This window comes from Cricetulus griseus (assembly GCF_003668045.3).
Source record: "Cricetulus griseus strain 17A/GY chromosome 1 unlocalized genomic scaffold, alternate assembly CriGri-PICRH-1.0 chr1_0, whole genome shotgun sequence".
NCBI lineage: Eukaryota > Metazoa > Chordata > Mammalia > Rodentia > Cricetidae > Cricetulus > Cricetulus griseus.
The window spans coordinates 38,424,144-38,442,888 of NW_023276806.1; the positions used below are offsets into that span (position 1 = coordinate 38,424,144).

The following is an 18,745-nucleotide window of genomic DNA, read 5'->3' on the forward strand; positions in this document are numbered from 1 at the left end:
CTAATCTCACCCCTGCTACCTCATTACCTTTGTTCTTTCTGATTTTATTTTATTCTATTATTTCATTATATGTTGCTGACTGGTCTGGAACTTGCTTTGTAGATCAGGCTGGCCTTGAATACATAGAGATCTACAAATCTTTGCTTTTCCACTCTGATTTTCTTTAACGTGGGCATCTATAAATACGAACTATCCTCTTAACACCACCTTCATAGTATCCCATGAATTTTTGTATGTCATTTTAAAAGAACTTTTAGTGTCTCTCCTGGTTTCTTTGATGATTCACTCATCACTCAGAAATGTGATGTTCAACCTTCATAAGTTTATGTAGTTTTTACAGTTTTTCTCTCAGTTGAGTTCTAGATTTTTCTTTATTTTGTTTAGAAAAATTGAATGGACTGCTAGTAGTTTGAATGCAGGATTCTGTAGATGATTGTTAGTCAAATTCTTCTGTCATTCCTTCTGATTAATTCTGGTTTAAAGTCTATTTTATCAGATAATAATATGACTATACCTATTCTTTTCTTTGGAATGTCTCTTTTCATTCTTTCATCCTAAGGCTGTCTTTGTCTTTGCTAATTAGACATGCAGACAACAATTATATTGGTCTTCATTTCTAATCTCGTTTCCTAGCTTGTGCATTTTGATTGGAAAGTTGAGACCATTATCATTTAGAGTCATTATTAAAGGTATGTAGCCATTCTCTTGTTTTGTTATTTTCCAATGTTTGGGTTTGGTTTTTTGTTTGTTTGTTTATTTTTTGATACTCATTTTATTACTTTTCTGGTGTGTTTTTCCCTTTCTGCAACCTCATGGAACTATATGTCATTATTTTTGTTGTTGTTAAGCCTCAAAATAATAGCACATCTTCAGTTCATTTAGACATCAGCCTCCAAGGTAAAAGAATTCTCTATTGCACTCAGCCTCCCTCCCACCCTCTAAGAGTCACCTGCTCTCTTCCCAAAGAAGTTACTCTTCCCTTCCCTGGATAGATTCTTTGTGAAGTCAAATGGATTTTCTACTCTGAAAACCATTAAAACTCAGAGCCAGCAGAAGCAAGTCTGCCACAAATTCAGTGCACTGCTTCATTAAAGAGCAATTCAACCCAGTGAGCTTCACAGCAAAGGCATCCAGGAGGAACCTCTGTTCCATTCTAACAGCACTGATAATTATTCCTTTTACTCTTTGCTCTGAGGCTTTGTATACCAGGTGTTTGGACATCAGGCAGCTGAAGTCACAGTGCAAACCCTAGTCTCTGCTAATAAGCTCTTTGGAAAATCTGCGGCTGGGCATCAGTCCTTGTTTCTTGAGCCAGAACACTGATATGAAAGAACCAGAAAAGAAGATTCCTCTCACAGTGGCAAGAGCTACAATATGTTCTCCATAGCCTAATCTTCAATTGCTTGTTTGCTGTTCTAGTTCTTTCATGTCTCCCAACCTAGTACAGTCTGTCTTCGTCTCATACAAGGCTCCATTTAAGTGGCATTGAAGAGAAATTTCCTTTTTCTTTTAGAGTATTGTGTGAGTGATGAGACTATACATTTCTGAAAGTATGTTTTCTGTAGCAGATTGGAAGCCATTGAAACAGTAAGCTTTTTTATTTAAGCTTCTTGGCTAAATCACCTCCCCAAATTTTTATTTATTCTACTGACTAAAAAGAAAGCCAGAACATAAAATATGTTAAAATTTATGTCATAACACAAATAATTTTATATTAACCTTTTCTCAAAATTGTCATGGCTGCTCTTGTACAGCAATGATCATAGCATTATTTTGGGTCAGTAAAACTAAAAAAAAAAAAATATTACCCCAGTACTGAAGTACAAAAAGAACTATATGTAGGGAAGTCTATAACAGTAGAAGGTTCAACCAATCACAGTGATTTGCAGAGACATCAATAACCTTGAGGATATGACCTGAACTGAACTAGGTAATATATCATGGCAGAGGTGCATAGCAGTGAAAGCTGTTCACAAAATGGTGGCAGGAAAAGAGAGATAGAGTGAGAAATTTATCAGGTCCCACCATTCTCTTTGGAAACACAACCTAAAACTTAAATCTTCTATGAGGCTCTATTTTTATAGTCTCACCATGTGACAGTGCCAAGGCAAGGACTAAACATCCAAGCCTGGGGGAACATCCTACACATAAAGGGTAACAAAATTCTACTCTTCTCCCTGTGACTATTTGGAGGTGAGGACACAGAAAAAAATACAGTTAAATAAGATCACAAGGCTAAGACCCTATAAGAGGAAAAGATATCTCAATTGTTAGCGTATATATATATTCCTCCAAATTGAAACATTTCTTCCTGAAGGGAAGACAGAGACTTACAAGAATCTGGAAATAAACACAACTCCAAAATCTCAGAAAGTTCCTGAAATTCATGAGACCCACAGGTTCCCTTCCCAAGATTACAAAAGCAGTCACAATTTCCCAAAGAAAGGAAACTCCCTCAGCCAAACTTCCTGAACAGCCATTCAGGGAGCTACAGGATATAGTTTCCATGATTTATCACTCACTCTGGGGTGGGCTTTTCTGTGGTGCTGCTACCCTTGAGTCATCCATGGTTCTGTAAATAAGCCTTCAAATATGTTCTTATAAGTAACTCTAACAAACTCAGTGGTTCACTAGGCTAGAATCATTTCTTTGCTTTGTCCTTAGTGCTATATCTGGGATAAATAGATATTTGTTAATATACAGCAAGAAAAGTTATACAACAATGCATAATGAAAAGTTCACATGAGGCAGGACAAAAAGGATGATGGTATCTGAAAACTTGGAAGAGAAGTGATGCCATCACCTTGATTTGGGACTATGAGATAAGTCATTTAATCACCTGTCCATCAATATTTTGCCTTGGCTGTGAGAGCAAATGGATCTCTGCTCTCCCTTGCTTCATTTCTTCCTTCCTTTCTTCTACCCTTCCTTTATTTTCTTTTTTAAAACCAAAACTACTATTATTGCAACATTTATTTATTCTCTTTCATCTCCCCTTTTCACGTCCTTTCTTTCCTCTAAAAGAAACTATTTCATTTGCTTTGGGGGGAAATATTTGCTTGTGTTTCTTTGAAATAATTAACTGTATGCCTGTGTTGTTTGTCAACATAAATGCTATTGTGTGTAAAAAAAAAAACTTTATTCTGTCTTGGTTTTATATTACTCCACATAATATTTTTATATCTATCAGGATTAATGAGAATACCTGCCTACACTTTTCATATCTATCAGGATTAATGAGAATATCTGTCTATACATTAATCTGGAGTGATGTGTCTATCTGTAGCATGCAGCCATAACACTAATGTAACCTTCCCCCCAGCAGAAGATAACTGCCTCAAGCCTTTCTCTACCATTGCCAACAATTATTTAAGAAATTGCCCCATTCATTTTCAACTATGGTTTTGTATAGAGTAGAATCTCAATAACAATAGATGCTTTCATTTTTGTTAGGTATTAGCAGATTGCTTTAGAATTATTACATTCTTCTATAATCCAACCAGCCAAGCCAGAGTGTACCCATAATCTTTCCTCCCACCAGCATTTATTAGCTACTGTTTTATCCATCTGACAGGTCTTTGGGGATTCATCATTGTTACTTTAATTTGCATTTACCTAATTACTAATGATTTTGAGCATCTCTTTGTAAGTTTATTAGTCCTTTGAGTTTCCACTTCTATGAATTTCCTTTACATATATCTTTGGACCATTTTTCTCCTGGGATTCATATTCACTTCTTGTTTATTATTGTAGGAGACTCATGTATATTCTAGATATGGGTCTCAATGGTGCTCAATAGTGAATAAAAACTTTAATGTATTATAATCAATTATAGTCATTGTCTACCTCATGATTCTAAGGTGTTGTGCTCCTCCACAATTAGAAGACTATTCTTCTGTGTTATTTTCAATTAGCTTTATGGCTTTCACATCTAGATATATATGCCATCTGGAGTCTTCTTTATAGCATTATCTGTTTTATTTTTATGTAGTAAAAATGTTTTCTCTAACCACACCTATGAAATAAACTCTCTGCTTTCTATAATTCCTTGGGCCCTTTTAATATTTATCAACTGTTCAAATACATACATGATCAAACATATATATGGATGTGTATATCTTTTTTTTATTCTTTTAAGTTTCAGTTTACATTTGAACCACAATTCTCCCCCCACAAACTCCTCCTCTTCCCCAGATGTGTATATCTTTTTAAAAATCTCTAGGCTTCTATTGATTGATTTTTATGTCAGATTATATAATTCTAGATAAAGCATAGACAATATCTAATAAAATAAGTATCTCCTAAGATTCTTTTGAAGTAAATTTTACTTCCCATCAGCACTCAAATTTTGAAATGATTTGGATTCATTCCTTTTCTGTTAAGTTTGTTCTAGGAATAACCTAGATTTTGTTTCTAAAATAATTAATGCTTCATTTATATTACAATTCAGATTATTGATAATATATTAAAACATTATTACTTTTATGTGTTGATTTTATATTTGACATTCATTGAATTTTCTCAAATGTAGGGGATAATTTTTATTCCCAGCATGATAGCTATACCTGTACTCCCAGCATGGGGGAGTTTACCATGGATTAAGACCAGCCTAGGCAATATCCTGAACTCTAGGTCATCCCGAAGGACAAAATAAGATAAAGAAGGAAGAGGAGGAGAAGAAGAAGAAGAGGAAGAAGAAGAAGAGGAGGAGGAGGAAGAGGAGGAGGAGGAGGAGGAGGAGAAGAAGAAGAAGAAGAGGAAGAAGAAGAAGAAGAAGAAGAAGAAGAAGAAGAAGAAGAAGAAGAAGAAGAAGAAGAAGAAGAAGAAGAAGAGATTCCCACAGGCTAAGAACACATGTCATATGTAAACTGCTCATTTGTGCTGTCTGTATATCTGGATTCTTTTTCTAGACATGTAACATTGCCTCGAGTTACTGTTCAATCTGGAAATGCAGACAATTTCAAAGGGCATTTTTGCATTTGTTGTCCCTAAGGAATGGCTCAGAAACTCATTCATTAAGCATGATAAATACTTTGTAACATATCAGAGTATTGATCAAGATTAATTTTCTGAGTTATTATTATGGAATAAATAGATCCCGGGCAATGTCAAATGTGTTTTTATCATTTATGTGTCACAGCAGTCTTCCTCATTTCACTTCACAATTTCATTGCTAATGAATTTCCTATTATAGAGACAACCTTCTATTTCAAAGGTTTAATTTAATATGACTTAGTAAAGTTCAATGTAACTAATAAACTCAATTTATTGTTATATATTATGTTTAGAACCTTCTGCAATTTTGATGAGAAGTTTTACTTTTATATTTTATTAAGGTGGTTATGTAAATTCAATCAATAATTTAAATTACATCTTAAAGTGTTTCAGGATTTTAATTGTAAAAACATTCAGACTTGATTTATTTCTGGGGATACTAGTGACCACTTTCAAATTTTTAATGAACTAAGTTCTCCATTCATTAAAGCAATTTATTAATTTATTTAATTCTACCATTACACATTCAGCAAATTCTCACATTTAGGTCCTCAATCATAGCTTGGATTTATTTGATAAAATTTTCCAGTATTGCTGTGGTTTGATTCAGAATACCCAATAGGCTCATGTGTTTGAATACTTAGTCCCCAGTTGGTGGAACTGTTTGAGAAGAATTAGGAGCTGTGGCCTTGTTGGAGGAGGTGTGTCTCTGGAGGTGAGCCTGGAGGTTTCAAAGCATCCCCAGGGTGCTCTCTGCCTTCACTTGAGTATGAAAACATGAAGATGTGAGTTCTCAACTGTTCCTGCCACTGTGTCTTTGCTCCTCTGTCATGGACTCTAACCCTCTGGAACTACAAGCCTTATTAAAACATTCTCTTTTGTAAGATGTCTTGGACCTTGCATTTTGTAACAGTGATAGAAAAGAAACTACTACACATGCCTTTCACAAGTCCTCCTCTGAATTTGTTGTACTCCATTTCTGATTTGAAAATATGGAGATCTTTCTCATTATAAACATTTAATTTTTAAAAACCAGCCCTGTATATATGTTCCTACTCTCAGAATTCTGCACTGTATTTAACAGCTACAGCTTTCACTTTGTTGATTTCTTTCTCTTTAATTTCACAGTATTTCTTAAGTTTTGTCAATTAAATGTTTAGATCAAATATTTTCATCCATTCTTACTTAATAATGTATGAGTTGAAATTGGTAGGTGCCCATAATTGCAGTTCTGACTGGATCCCTTGTTTTGCCATGTGTCTCCTTCTCCCTATCCCTATGTCTAAGCATCAAATCTGCAGCTTTGATTCCCACCTCAACCCAGCAGTTTTCTAGAAAAATTACAGTGGCTTTGAATTCTCATGTGAGTGGAGAGAGTTCTTCTACATATTTATAATTAACTCCTTGCAGCATGGCGAGACAATAAACTACAAGCATATTTCTCCTTTTTTCTACTTTGTAATTTAAGATTTCCTTTTTCTAATACACTTCAAAATTTAAAGGATATCAGTTGCCTATATGAAAAGTAATATTATCTGTGTTTCCAGAAACAAAATGTTAATCAGATCTGGAAGGTCATCTGTTTTTGAAACCATTTAATTCTTTACACAGTTATTTGTCTTTTGCTGTTAATATTTCAGACAGAGAACTATGTCTAAAACACCACAGTGCTGACCAGCTTTAAGTCATTGCTGTTATTTTTCAATATGAGATTACTGTTTACCCCATTTAAGGCTGCTTTCCACTAAGATCTACTTAGTGGTAGTGTTCCGTGTGCTTTCCTTTAATTTAAAAATTATTGTCTTTCTTATTACTTTTAAATTTTCTGAGTTGCTTGGGGTACAAAGACACCAGTCTTGTAACTGATACAGAATTCTGATATTGTTCTATTTTCATTTGAAGTTGAACTTTTTATAAATAATGAAATTCAAATGTGTCCCATTTGTTTTATAATTATGATGCTTAGTCTTAATTATTTTGTAGTGTTACATTTTGAACCTTTTTGATTCCTTGCTGTTTTCTTGTATCATTTTACATTTCCTTTTATTTTTCTCTTTTCATTAGGTTTGTTGGAAACATTATTCTGTAAAATGAGGCTATAATATCTCCATCATAAATGCATTATGAGGTTTTAATTACCTACTCTGAAGAAAGCATACTGAACAGTATCTGCTGCATTAGATATGCTCAGGATGTACTTGTCATTTTTCTTAATTTACCATCCATCATCATCACCATCATAGTTACTGTGTGGAGAAAATTCATAGGCCTGCTCAACTTTGATTCTTCTGGAAATGTCTGACGAGATGACCATGGAAACTGTTAAATTCTCCAATAATGTGTCTAGCTGTTCTGACTCACCTTGTCAGCCATGTGGGCAGGACTTTAATTCTACCCTGTTTCCTCTGAAGTCTCTAAATGTCACTGTGATTTTGGCCTTTGATTGATGTTTTCCTTTTGCAAAATGATAAAACAAGCACTTGTTAGAACAGCTTCCTCTTCCCCAAATGCACTGCTTTCCCTCTTTTAAGGTTCTAAGGTTACCCCAGATTGCTGCCTTCATCTGCCTTATTCTTCTTGAAGCTTCTGGTGCACTTCTTTGCATCTTGTTAGTTGTGTACATAAGACAGCTCTCATCCTAGCTCCTGTCTCTTGTCCTATCGTTTATATTTCATTTCCATATAGTCCATGTTCTTTAGAATTTTATGAGGTGTACAAAGTTGATGGAATGCATCTATTTCTGCTTCATTTAAAACAGTTTACATTTCTTCCATATATTCTTAAGTTCTGCGTTTTTCATATTCTTTATGGAAAAAGTCTCACAGCCCCTTATTATTAAGTGTCTCCGAGTGAAACATTGGTGCTGCTTCTGTTGTATCTGCCTAGGAAAAGAAGCACAGATGCTTTTCCAATCCCCATTTATCTCCATGGTTAGTAATCATTTTCTAGACCTCGGGCTACAAGGCAGATGGAAGCACTGCCCATTAGGATCTGATTTCCAGAGGAACGGTGAGACAGAGCACATGCCATCTCTAAACAGATGGACAGCAGAGCCGCCGTCAGCAGAGCCACCGTGTTTCACAGATCCTACTTTCCATTTTTCCCCTTCTCCACACTATGCATCCTGAAGCATTATTCAAGCCCCTTTTCTGTGACTTCATTGCAGGGAAAGGTCACTGGTGTTCAGCAAGAAGCCATTCCTTGCTGCACTCCAGTTTAGAGTGCCCTGTGTACATAAACCTCCTAAACCCCCAGTCTAGCCACAACCAAGAGAACCAAATTTAGAAGAAGAAAAAATTAAGGAAAGTGTTTCTATCTCTCTCGTGGGCCATGCCACTGGGTAGGTGTCATTTGGCTTCATCAGATCTTCACTCTTTCTCAGAATACTTTGTAACCAATCATAGAGGAGAGCTGTATGTCACCAACCCACTATGTTATGTCAGTAACTCCTTTCTATTGCATTTCAAGTGTATCATGGGTCAAGCAACTGATGGGGAATATCATGGATCCATGATTTTCAGAATAGATGATTTTTTTTTCTGATATTTTTGGGAGATGGGTGTTAGAATTGTTTGACTAAGCTTCTCAATTCCAAGTGAGGGGCCAGCTACAGTGAAAGCCTCATGCTCTGGCTTTGGTTGTTACAAAGTCTAACATCACAGACAGTCAAATATTGACTTCCTCTGTTGCAAACATCTAGAAGCTCCTGACAGCCATTAAGAATTACATAATGAACAGAATTCACAACCCTGAAATATACAGTTACATTAACAGAGATCATCCTGTTCCAAATATGAAAAGTACAACTATCTTTTTTATTTATTTATTAGCTCAAATTAGAAACAAGCCTGCTTCACATGTCAATCCCAGCTCCCCCTCCCTCCCTTCCTCCCCCACCCCTGCTCCCCAGGGCGGGTAAGGCCCTCCATGGGGGATCCCCAAAGTTTATCATATCATCTGAGATAGGGCCTAGGCCTTCCCCCATGTGTCCAGGCTGAGAGAGCATCCCTCCACTTGGGATGGGCTCCCAAAGTCCTTTCCTATGCCAGAGATAAATACTGATCTACTACCAGAAGCTCCATAGAGTGCCGAGGCCTCTTCACTGACATCCACATTCAGGGGTCTGGATCAGCTCCTTGCTGGCCTCCCAGCCATCAGTCTGGGGTCCATGTGTTCCCCCTTGTTCAGGTCAGCTGTTTCTGTGGGTTTTACCAGCCCAGTCTTGACCTCTTTGCTCATCACCCCTCCCTCTCTGCTATTATCTTAAGAGTACTTAGGAATATTGTGGGAAAAAAAATCTTGAAAAAAGGATACAGTGAAACAAGTCATGTGTCATTGGAGAGTTTTGCCTCCTAATCATGATAAACAAGCCTTGGGTTTAAGTCCTACTCAGTCTGTCCATGGGAAGATGTGGGAAGATTCTGCAGCCTCTTTTTGCACAGAAATCGTAACTGGCCAAGAATGCCAGATGGGAGTCAATATCGGTTCTGCTCTATCACTCGGTAAAGATACCAACCAAGAGTGCAAGGCCACCACACACTTCTTGGGATAAGAATGAGTCCACAGATGGTATCCCCAGAAGCTGCATCCGAATGCACATGCATGGCCTCTGTAAAGAGCTGACTTTGGATTACCCACACCAGAGCAGTCTTCCTGTACAGCACAAGCCTGGGTAACAAATACTTTGAGGACTTCTCAGTGAATTCCATCTTACAACCAAACACTCTCTTCAAAGTTTCAAAGATTTGTTTGCTCTATTGTCATATTTTTTTTAAATAATTCAAGCATGTAACTTAAAATGAGGTTCTTGGCGCCGAGTGGGTAAAATGACTGACAGATAAGCATGACTCAACTCACTAGTTCTGACTTGAAAGCAGGGCACTATGATGTGTCTGTAATCCAGCAGTGCAAAGGGCTTCTTAGGGTCACTGCCCAGATAGTGTCACCAAATTAATGACCTCTAGGTTTAGGGAGAAACCAATTTCAAATAAATAAATAAATAAAGTAGGAGGCCAGCAACATGCCTCAGCCTTCTACATAATCTGCGACAGATTGTCCAAGACTCAAACAGTAGAAGGAGAAAACCAACTTCTATAAGTTGCCCTCTGATGTACCCTTCACACACAAATGGATAAATAGATGTAATAAAAATTAATCTGAAACTAGGGTAGAGTGTGATAGTAAATGCTGACATCTGGACTTCACAGTCGCATATACATGCAAGCATGCATGAACACACACATCCACACTCAAAAGTGAATAAATGGCTAAAAAGCAAAATAAGTAAATAATAAATGAAAACTCAATTCTTTGGATACTCAGAAACAGATGTTTGGAACCAAGTATAAACACTTTTGACTATATTAGACAAAAAAAAGAGGGAGAGAATATTCCAAACTTATAAAACCTAACACCTCTCTCCACAAGGCCAGAGAGTAACTTCCTTTCCTGGCTGAAGTGGGTCTAGACATTTCAGGCAAGTATTCAAAAATGCTACATTGTTGATACACAGCAATTCTTCAACCTCATCCTCCTCCGTAGAAGTCTTTAGAATCATGAAGAGAACAAGCTGAATGATATGCGCAGATCTTATAAATAGATCTACAATTCTAAAATATACCCAAGGCTGAATGTTTCCAATGGCTGCACTCTCATTAGTTACTCTCCTTCCTCCCTCAGACGTATTACAGCCTTGCAATCCTTTCCACACCATCTATTATCTTACTTTTTGTTGATGTGAAATTACCTTTGTAGAGTTCAACACTTGAACCCTCTAGTTTGCTGACAGGTGGAATGCACTTGCTGGCTGGAGGATTAAATGTGTTGTCTATTGCAAACTTTTTCTGTCTGCACGATGTCAATATGTTGAATGCATAGAGACCTTGACTGACTCTGTTATTTGAGTGCCTCCCCCAGCTCTGCCCCACCAAAGCCAAGCAAAACCAAACTAAAAAGGAAATCATTCCCTTATTTTCTGCCACAAAATTGGCTGAAAGAGGGTAGACAGAAGCCTCATCTCATTCTATTTCTCTCTAGTTTTTAATTTTTGACAGTGTCCTAACAATTGTGTACTGACATATCCATAGAATAAAGGAGGGGGCATACTCTGTTTTCTCGGTCTCAGTGAGCAGGCTGCTAGGTTACTAGACATCTTTGAAATTGTTAGCATCGTTATCTCACTGGATCCTCAGAGTCATTCAGTACAGTCAGTTCTGCTTCTATTATTATTCTACAGTTCTATCGGATTCAATAATGTATCCGAGGCCAAATAGATCATCAATGAGTAGTGCTGGCCTCAAACCAAAGTCATCAGGCAGGAACTCTTAACTCCTCAGACACACTGTGATGCCACTCCCTCTAGGTGCCCTACTGCATAGAAGTTGCACAAATCTACAGACGCTAACAGCTGGTTCAGAGCATAGCTTTCGTTGTGTCTTTCTCCTTGCATTGTTCTTGATCTGTCTGTAGTTAAGTGTTATTCACACTTCTCACACTTCTAGTCTCATCCACCTGTGTGCCCAAGACCTAGCCCTCTCACTTCCCTGGCATCGCTAGCAGGCATCTGACTGACACACTCTCTGGACTTTGGAAGCACATAAGTTCTTGATCAGCATCTTGCTCTAAATTGGGGGCCTCCTGGATCAGGCTATGAAGTATTTTACTGAACTCTGTGGCTCAGTATTTTATTCAGTCTCCCTAAACTGAACTCCAGTGTAATCCGCTCTATCTATTGTCTCTGTGCTTCTGACACCCCAGCCTCCTGCCCTCAACTGTCACTAGCTAATCTTGTTTCTTTTCTATTTTGTCTTTCCTATCTTTCCTCCTAATCCTTTTCAAATTGCTGTTTTCTCAGGCCCTTAACCCCAGCTCAACTCCTCCCTGTTCTTTAAGCCTCTTTCTCATTTCTCTCTGTCAACACCAAGAGCTCTCTCTCTCTCTCTCCCTTTCTAACTGGGCTTCAGCAACCCGCTGACATCCGACCAGTGAGAGCATTCCATTGTCTCTCCTCTTGCCCCAGCAGGAGCTACATATCTCCCTTTCAGGAATTCCTGTCACTTCATAAATATCCCTAGGCATGTTGAAAGGCAGCCACCATCTGGCTGTGCTGAGGCCCATCAACAAACATCCTCAGAACTCTTCAAATCATGTATATTTAATAACACTGCCTCCACCTTCCCAACCTTCTAATCCAAACTTGCTTTGCTTTTTTTTTGGGGGGGAGGGGTATTGATGCTACTCCATTTATTTGTTCTGGAACAAGCCTACAGTGTAAGTAGCTCCTCATCTGAAACATCCTTGCAGACAATCTCAGTTTGGATGCTGTGGAGATGGCTCACAGAGTAAAATGCTGCTTAGCAATCAGAAAGAATGCCTTGCTAATGTGGATTCCCCAGCACCCACATAAATCTGGACATGGTGCCTGCCCTGCGTCTGTAACTCCAGTGCTGGAGGATAGAGACAGGCAAATCTCTGGGGCTCACTGGGCAGTCAGTCTAGCTAAATTGAACTTCGGGCTCAGTGACAGATTCTATCTCAGAAAATAAGGTGGAGGGGCTGGAAAGATCATTTAATAGTTAAGGACATATACTACTCTTACACAGAACCTGGGTTCAGTTCCTATCACCCACACCAGGTGCTTCTTAACTGTAACTTCAGTCCCAGGTGTTGATATCCTGGCATTATGCTGACCATGCCACCTGATATCTGGCAGGTACACACCGGCATTCAGGCAGATACTTAGACAGCTCAAAGGGCCCTGTATTCCATGTCTGCATCACACATTACATGGCTGCATAAGGACTGCATATATGTGCAAGCTTTTCCTTTTAAATGGGCATCTCTCACCTGTTTGCCCCTTCTGCCCCCTACTCCTCCTCTGTTGCCAGTTGGCCAACACCTGCCCCTCCCTTTGCTCCCTTTCATTAATAAACTCTATGTGGGTTTTGTTGAGTTTTGTGGTTCTTGTTTCATTGCCTGAAGCTGCAGCAAACATCATGGCACCAATGTTATTATAAAGCTTGAAGGGAACCTTGCATGGATTCCATGGTGGGCAAGGGTGACCAAGGTGGGGGACAAACACACCAGGAAGATAGAGCTTAAGTGAGAAGTTTTATTAGAAAGGGCATGGAGGGGGAAAGAAAGAGAAAAGAGGTGAAGAGACATAGAGAGAGGGGAGGAGAGAATAAGGAGACAGGAAAAGTCCTGTCTGCTCCAGGGGAACCATGGGGAGAACAGCAAGAATGAGAAGGGAGCATAAAGAGAGTGTACGTGGGCACAGGTCTTTCTTTTAAAGGGGTCCTTTGCACCTGTGTGCAGACTATGCAATCATGGAGACTTGGCCTGACAAGGGTATTGCCTGAGTGCATTCTGCCAGGTGACAGGGGCAGGCAAGTATAATTCAACACTTGCTTCTAGCATCCATAAGCACCCACACTCACAGGCACATTACATACACACATAATTAAAAACAAAGTAAAACAGGGTTGGGCATGGTGGCTCATGCCTTTAATCCCAGAACTCGGGAAACAGAGGACATTGGATCTGTGAGTTCCAAGCCTCATCTACATAGCAAGTTTCAGGCTAGACAGGGCTGTGTACTAAGACTCTGTCTCATAAAATAAAAATCTTTCAAAAAAAAAAAAAAGGTGGAGAGAACTAGAATGACACACATTGACAGAATGCCCATGCATGCACAAGGACACACATAGACACCATACACACACACACACACACACACACACACACACACACAGAGAGAGAGAGATAGAGATAGAGAGAGAGAGAGAGAGAGAGATACAGATTTGTATCTATTTGCCTTGTGGTAGCATGTATCATAAGCAGTATATGGCACAGACAAAACTGAGTAGAGACTAGAAGAAATTAAGCTTATATCCTGGTTCTTGGAAGTTTTGTTTATTTGTCCATATCAAACTATACTCTGATAGTTACAGATACTAAGGATGGGGACACATTCCCAGCAGCAGGAAATAATTCAGAGAAGGTCTGGGCAGATGGCGAATCTTCATCAGGGGAGAATCGGCAGCAAGCAACAGGTGTGCTGGCAGAGAAGCCAGAGCCAGCATCAGGAGCTAAGTTGGCAGCAAGCAGAGTCAATATCAGGGAAATCTGGCAATGAGTTAAGGGAGCCAAGTATGAGCATTAAAGTTCAGATCTATAAAATGAATCAAGTGGCAAAATAGCATCATGGTACTGGAAGACTGTAGGATAATAGACAAGGACAAGGATTTCTTCAAGTCATTGGAATCGGAATTCAAGATAGAGTTTTATCCCCAAAGAAGATGACAGATAGAGTAGAAAGGCAAGTGAACTGAACAGATGTTGAAATAGTGAATCATTCCCTCCTATTCAGGTTCTCCCTGCCTGGGATCAGTAATGACACAAGTTGAAATGGAGTCCAGTTGCCAAATGGGACCTAAGCAGCTCAACTTTCTAATTCAAGACAGAACAGCCCTTCCTCTGGTTGCCCAGGTGAACCCTAGTGATCAAAGATGATAAAGGGAGAAGGACCAACAGAGTATGTAGAGTGGGTAAGCTGACAAGAAGGCACATTTCCCAGCAGAGTTTGTCTGGATCAGAGTCCAGTGTCCTAATAGCTAACTCCCTACTTCCCTGTCCACAAATGTGCTACGTCCCAGAGATGGCTAATCCACAGACCCTTAAGTCCAAGGAGAACAACTCCCATTTGATCATATGGGCCCTAGAGAGAAGCAAACTGACACTTGAAATCTTTTTCTTAGGATTTATTCGTGTGTGTGTGTGTGTGTGTGTGTGTGTGTGTGTGTGTGTGTGTGTGTGTGTGTGTGCGTAAATGTCCACTTGATGTGGGTGCCAGAAACTAAACTCAGGTCCTCTGCAAGAGCAATGTGTACTGCTCTTAACCACTGAGCCATTTTTTCTAGCCCCAAGAAACTAGCAATCTTACTGAGAGCATGCTAATAACTATAACTTTCTCTGAAAACATCCTGTACCTTGCCTTTGACAGAACAGGAAAGTCAATGCTGGCAAACAACTTTTGCATGGAGGCCAGGAGAACATTGTGGCTTCTAGAACATGTTTTGGACACTTGATAGATATTTGGAGATTGGCTGATCCTGATATTCTTTTTATGTTTCCAAAGAAATAGAAACTTGATTCAAACCATGTCCTTTGCCATTCTACTTTATCCAATAGGAAAAAATATGAGCCACTTTGACCTCAACATATTGTTTGGTAATAGTCAAAGGTAAAGCCACAAGGGAATAATTCCTGGAAAGCTAGGAAACCTGCCTAAGAGTTTCTATGACTATAATGTCTACAACTTAAAATGCAAAATTATCTACTCTCTGGGAAATTGTCCAGATTTTCAGTGTTGGCAAGTTTCTGAGTTGCCCTGGGGGAAAAAATGCTTTTGCTTAAATAGCAAGAATGGTATGTATAGGTGTTCACTGTCTGTTTCAATGTTGATTGTTCAGAATTTAAATGAACTTTTAATGACTATTATTTATATGAGTCTCAATGAGGTCACTCTTGCCAAACAAATCATGCTTTATTTGAGCATAGAAGAAACTTGTACTTTCTGCTGCTGTGGGCATTTTTGGAGACTTTTCTTTCCTCTACCACAAAGCAAATACCAATAGCCCTCTGCCTTTTGTGCATAAACAGGGTGAGCAGCAAATGCCTGATGTGTCTCTGCTTTGACTGTCTGAGCCGGGATTGGGGTGGGGTAGAAAGGAGCAATCCATTTCATTTAGAGCTATGAGTGTCATCCTGGCATCAAGATGACAAACGATCCCTCTCCATGTGCGAAGCATGCTGGAGTTAGTGGGCTATGTACCAGGGCTATAAAAACCTGGAAATGTCACTGGCATTCCAAGCATCTGTTCTCTCTAGCCCCACATTTCTGGGCAACTACAAAAAATTCTTCAGGATGATGCATTCAAGCCCCAGTCCTTTGACATAATCTGTCAGGAGAAATTTTAAATTTACATCAAAGAAATTAGGTGAATCATCCGACTCTCCACCGTTACTGCTCCATGGGGGTCTGTGGGATGAAATGAAATTGTGGTTACATTTCCAAATGGGTTATAAACCCAATACAATACTCCTCAGAGACTCACAACTTATACTTCCCTATTTCCTGATACAGTACCACATCTCTAAACCTATGCCAGGCATACTAGATAAAGCAGAGGGCCTTGGGGAAAGAAGAAAGTAGGGGAGAGACAATGTGTGATTGAAAGCTTAGTGGACCTTATCAAACACACACACACACACACACACACACACACACACACACACACACACACACACACACGGGCACACACATTTACACTTCTCTAGCCCTGCATCCCTGATCGCTGCTTCCTGGATAACTCTGTTCCATTATTTGCCAATATAATAGCACACGGGCAAATAGCTAAATAACAGTTCTCCGCCCAGACAGGGCATTTACACCCTGTGAAACCTCCTTTATATTTTTGACTACTGAGCTCTAAATGGGCCTTCCCTGCCAAATCTTTCTAAGAGTGTTGGTTAGTTTATATGTTTTCTTATTTTTCTGTTTTTCTTTTGGCTTGTGTGTGGTTGTTGGAGTATGTATGCATGTATGTGTTTGTACACTAGCAAACACTGAGACTATAGATGTATGCCACCACTGTTTTCTCATGAGGCCTGGAATCCTAGCCTAGATGTTCATGCTTGCAAAGCAAGCTCTTTACTTCCTTAACTATCATCCCTGCTTCTACTTATTTTTGTCCAAAAAGTTTTTACTGTATACTCAGGTGAAGCACAGAATGGTTCCTGGAGGAAGTTACAGTCCACCTGGGTGAGACCTATTCCTTGTATAATCCCAGAAATGATGGTTAAAACCCCCAAATGGCAAATTTTGGCAACATTTATCATGATCAGGGAATTACCAAGAAACACATAGCCTGTGTCTAGGTATTTTTAGAAAACAGGCAATAACCAAGAAATAAACACATTGACTAAGTGCACACGTCTCTGAGATGATTGCTAATTTAAAAACACACTTCCAGCGACTCATTTTCTCCTACTGTTTCTAGGCACAGTACCAGCAAGAAATTAATTGCCTAAGAGAAGGAGGAAAATGTAAGTAAAATAAAATCAAATAAACCCTCTTTAAAAATAATAGCACATATGGATTTTTAAGAATATTTGAAGATTTCCCCATGAACAGAGTTGTGAGGCTTCACTTCAGCAATCTGAGACCAAGTCAATACATCCAGCGTGGCACCCAGCCTCTGTCAGGCAGCCTCTGTGATATATGCACACTTCTACTTATAATGAAGCTTTTGATTAATGTTCAGTTGATCTTTCTTCTTGCTAATAGTCCAAAATATTTCTTATCAAGGAATAAATGATCAGACCACTATTACAAGTGGCTTTTGAAGAGTCCATTTATAATATAGCACCTTCAGTAAAAATTCTTGATTAAGGAAAAGAAAGGGAGAAACAAAAATTAATATGTTTAGACTTTTACAACTCTCTTCCATGCCTTCTTTCAGACGGGATTTTTGTGTAGACTCATAAAATTGTCAAGAAGAGGCAAAGAGACAGGTAATGGCCATGCCATGCTAAATAGCATTTCCCAGGGACTCACAAGGTGGAAGTCCCCCCCATAAGGGACAATGAATTATATACTATCTTACTCGAATATCACAGCAACATTCCATATGGAGCCCTATTATGCCAATTTTCCTAATGAATAAAATGTATTGATGTATGATCCATGCAGCTAGCAAGGGCATAGAACCAGCTTCCAATCCTAAACATCTAACCATAAAAGCTATGCTGTTAGTGCTCCCATAGAATTTGTGATGGTTATTGTTGATTGTAAGTTTAACAAATTGTGGAATTACCTGGGGGACAGACTCGGCTTGCACGTGGAAGATTTTATCTTGATTATAATAAATGATATGAGAGGATACATCTTGTGGGTGGCATCACTCCTTGCCAAGGACCCTGGACCACATGAATGGAAAAAGTGAACGGATTATCTCTCTGTTTCCCAGGCATGGGTGCAATGTCATGTCCACCTCCTTGAAGCTTCTGCTGCCTTTAGTCCCTACCATGATGAACTCTCCCTTGAACTGTGATATAAACAAATCCTTTCTCCCACCAGTTGCTTGTGACAGGGTATTATACCACAGCAACAGATAAAAGAAACTGAGATAGTATTAAACATGTACATATTTAGGACAGAGAAATCATGTGATTCTGCCATTAGAGATGCTAATTCTCTACCAAATATTACAAATATATATGTAATTTACAATAATAAATAATATAATATATAATACACTGAATTAGCTGAATGAAGGTGCTAAGTAATCCCATAGATATTTCCAAAAGAAAGTTCTCACCTAAGATGTGTCCCTCCACAAGACACTAGAGGCTCTAAAGAACAGACCAATCATTAGCCAGGGAGCCAGAAGTTCCCAACTTATAGTACAGAATCTGGCATTTAATAGACCACTTAGAAAACTGTTGCTTAGATCCAGTTCATTCCATAGTTAGGCGTTATCACTATGTCTTCATTAGCTAAAACCGCTTGGTACAGAGGCCTCAAATGGGAGCCAAGGTGGGGAAAACAGGAAAGGACAGCCCAGCCTTGGAAATGCATACTTTAAGAGGCAGGCAGGTGCACAGAAACGATGCAGAATTAAGTCAGGATACGCAAAGTCTGGGTCTAGTTCTCATTTGTATAAAGATTCCAAACATGCCACTTAAC

At 38.9% G+C, this 18,745-nt stretch overlaps 1 pseudogene; it reads right to left on the reverse strand.

Moving 5' to 3' along the window:
* Positions 1 to 878: 878 nt before the first annotated feature.
* Positions 879 to 7,309, reverse strand: LOC100760365 (annotated as a pseudogene).
* Positions 7,310 to 18,745: the final 11,436 nt, after the last annotated feature.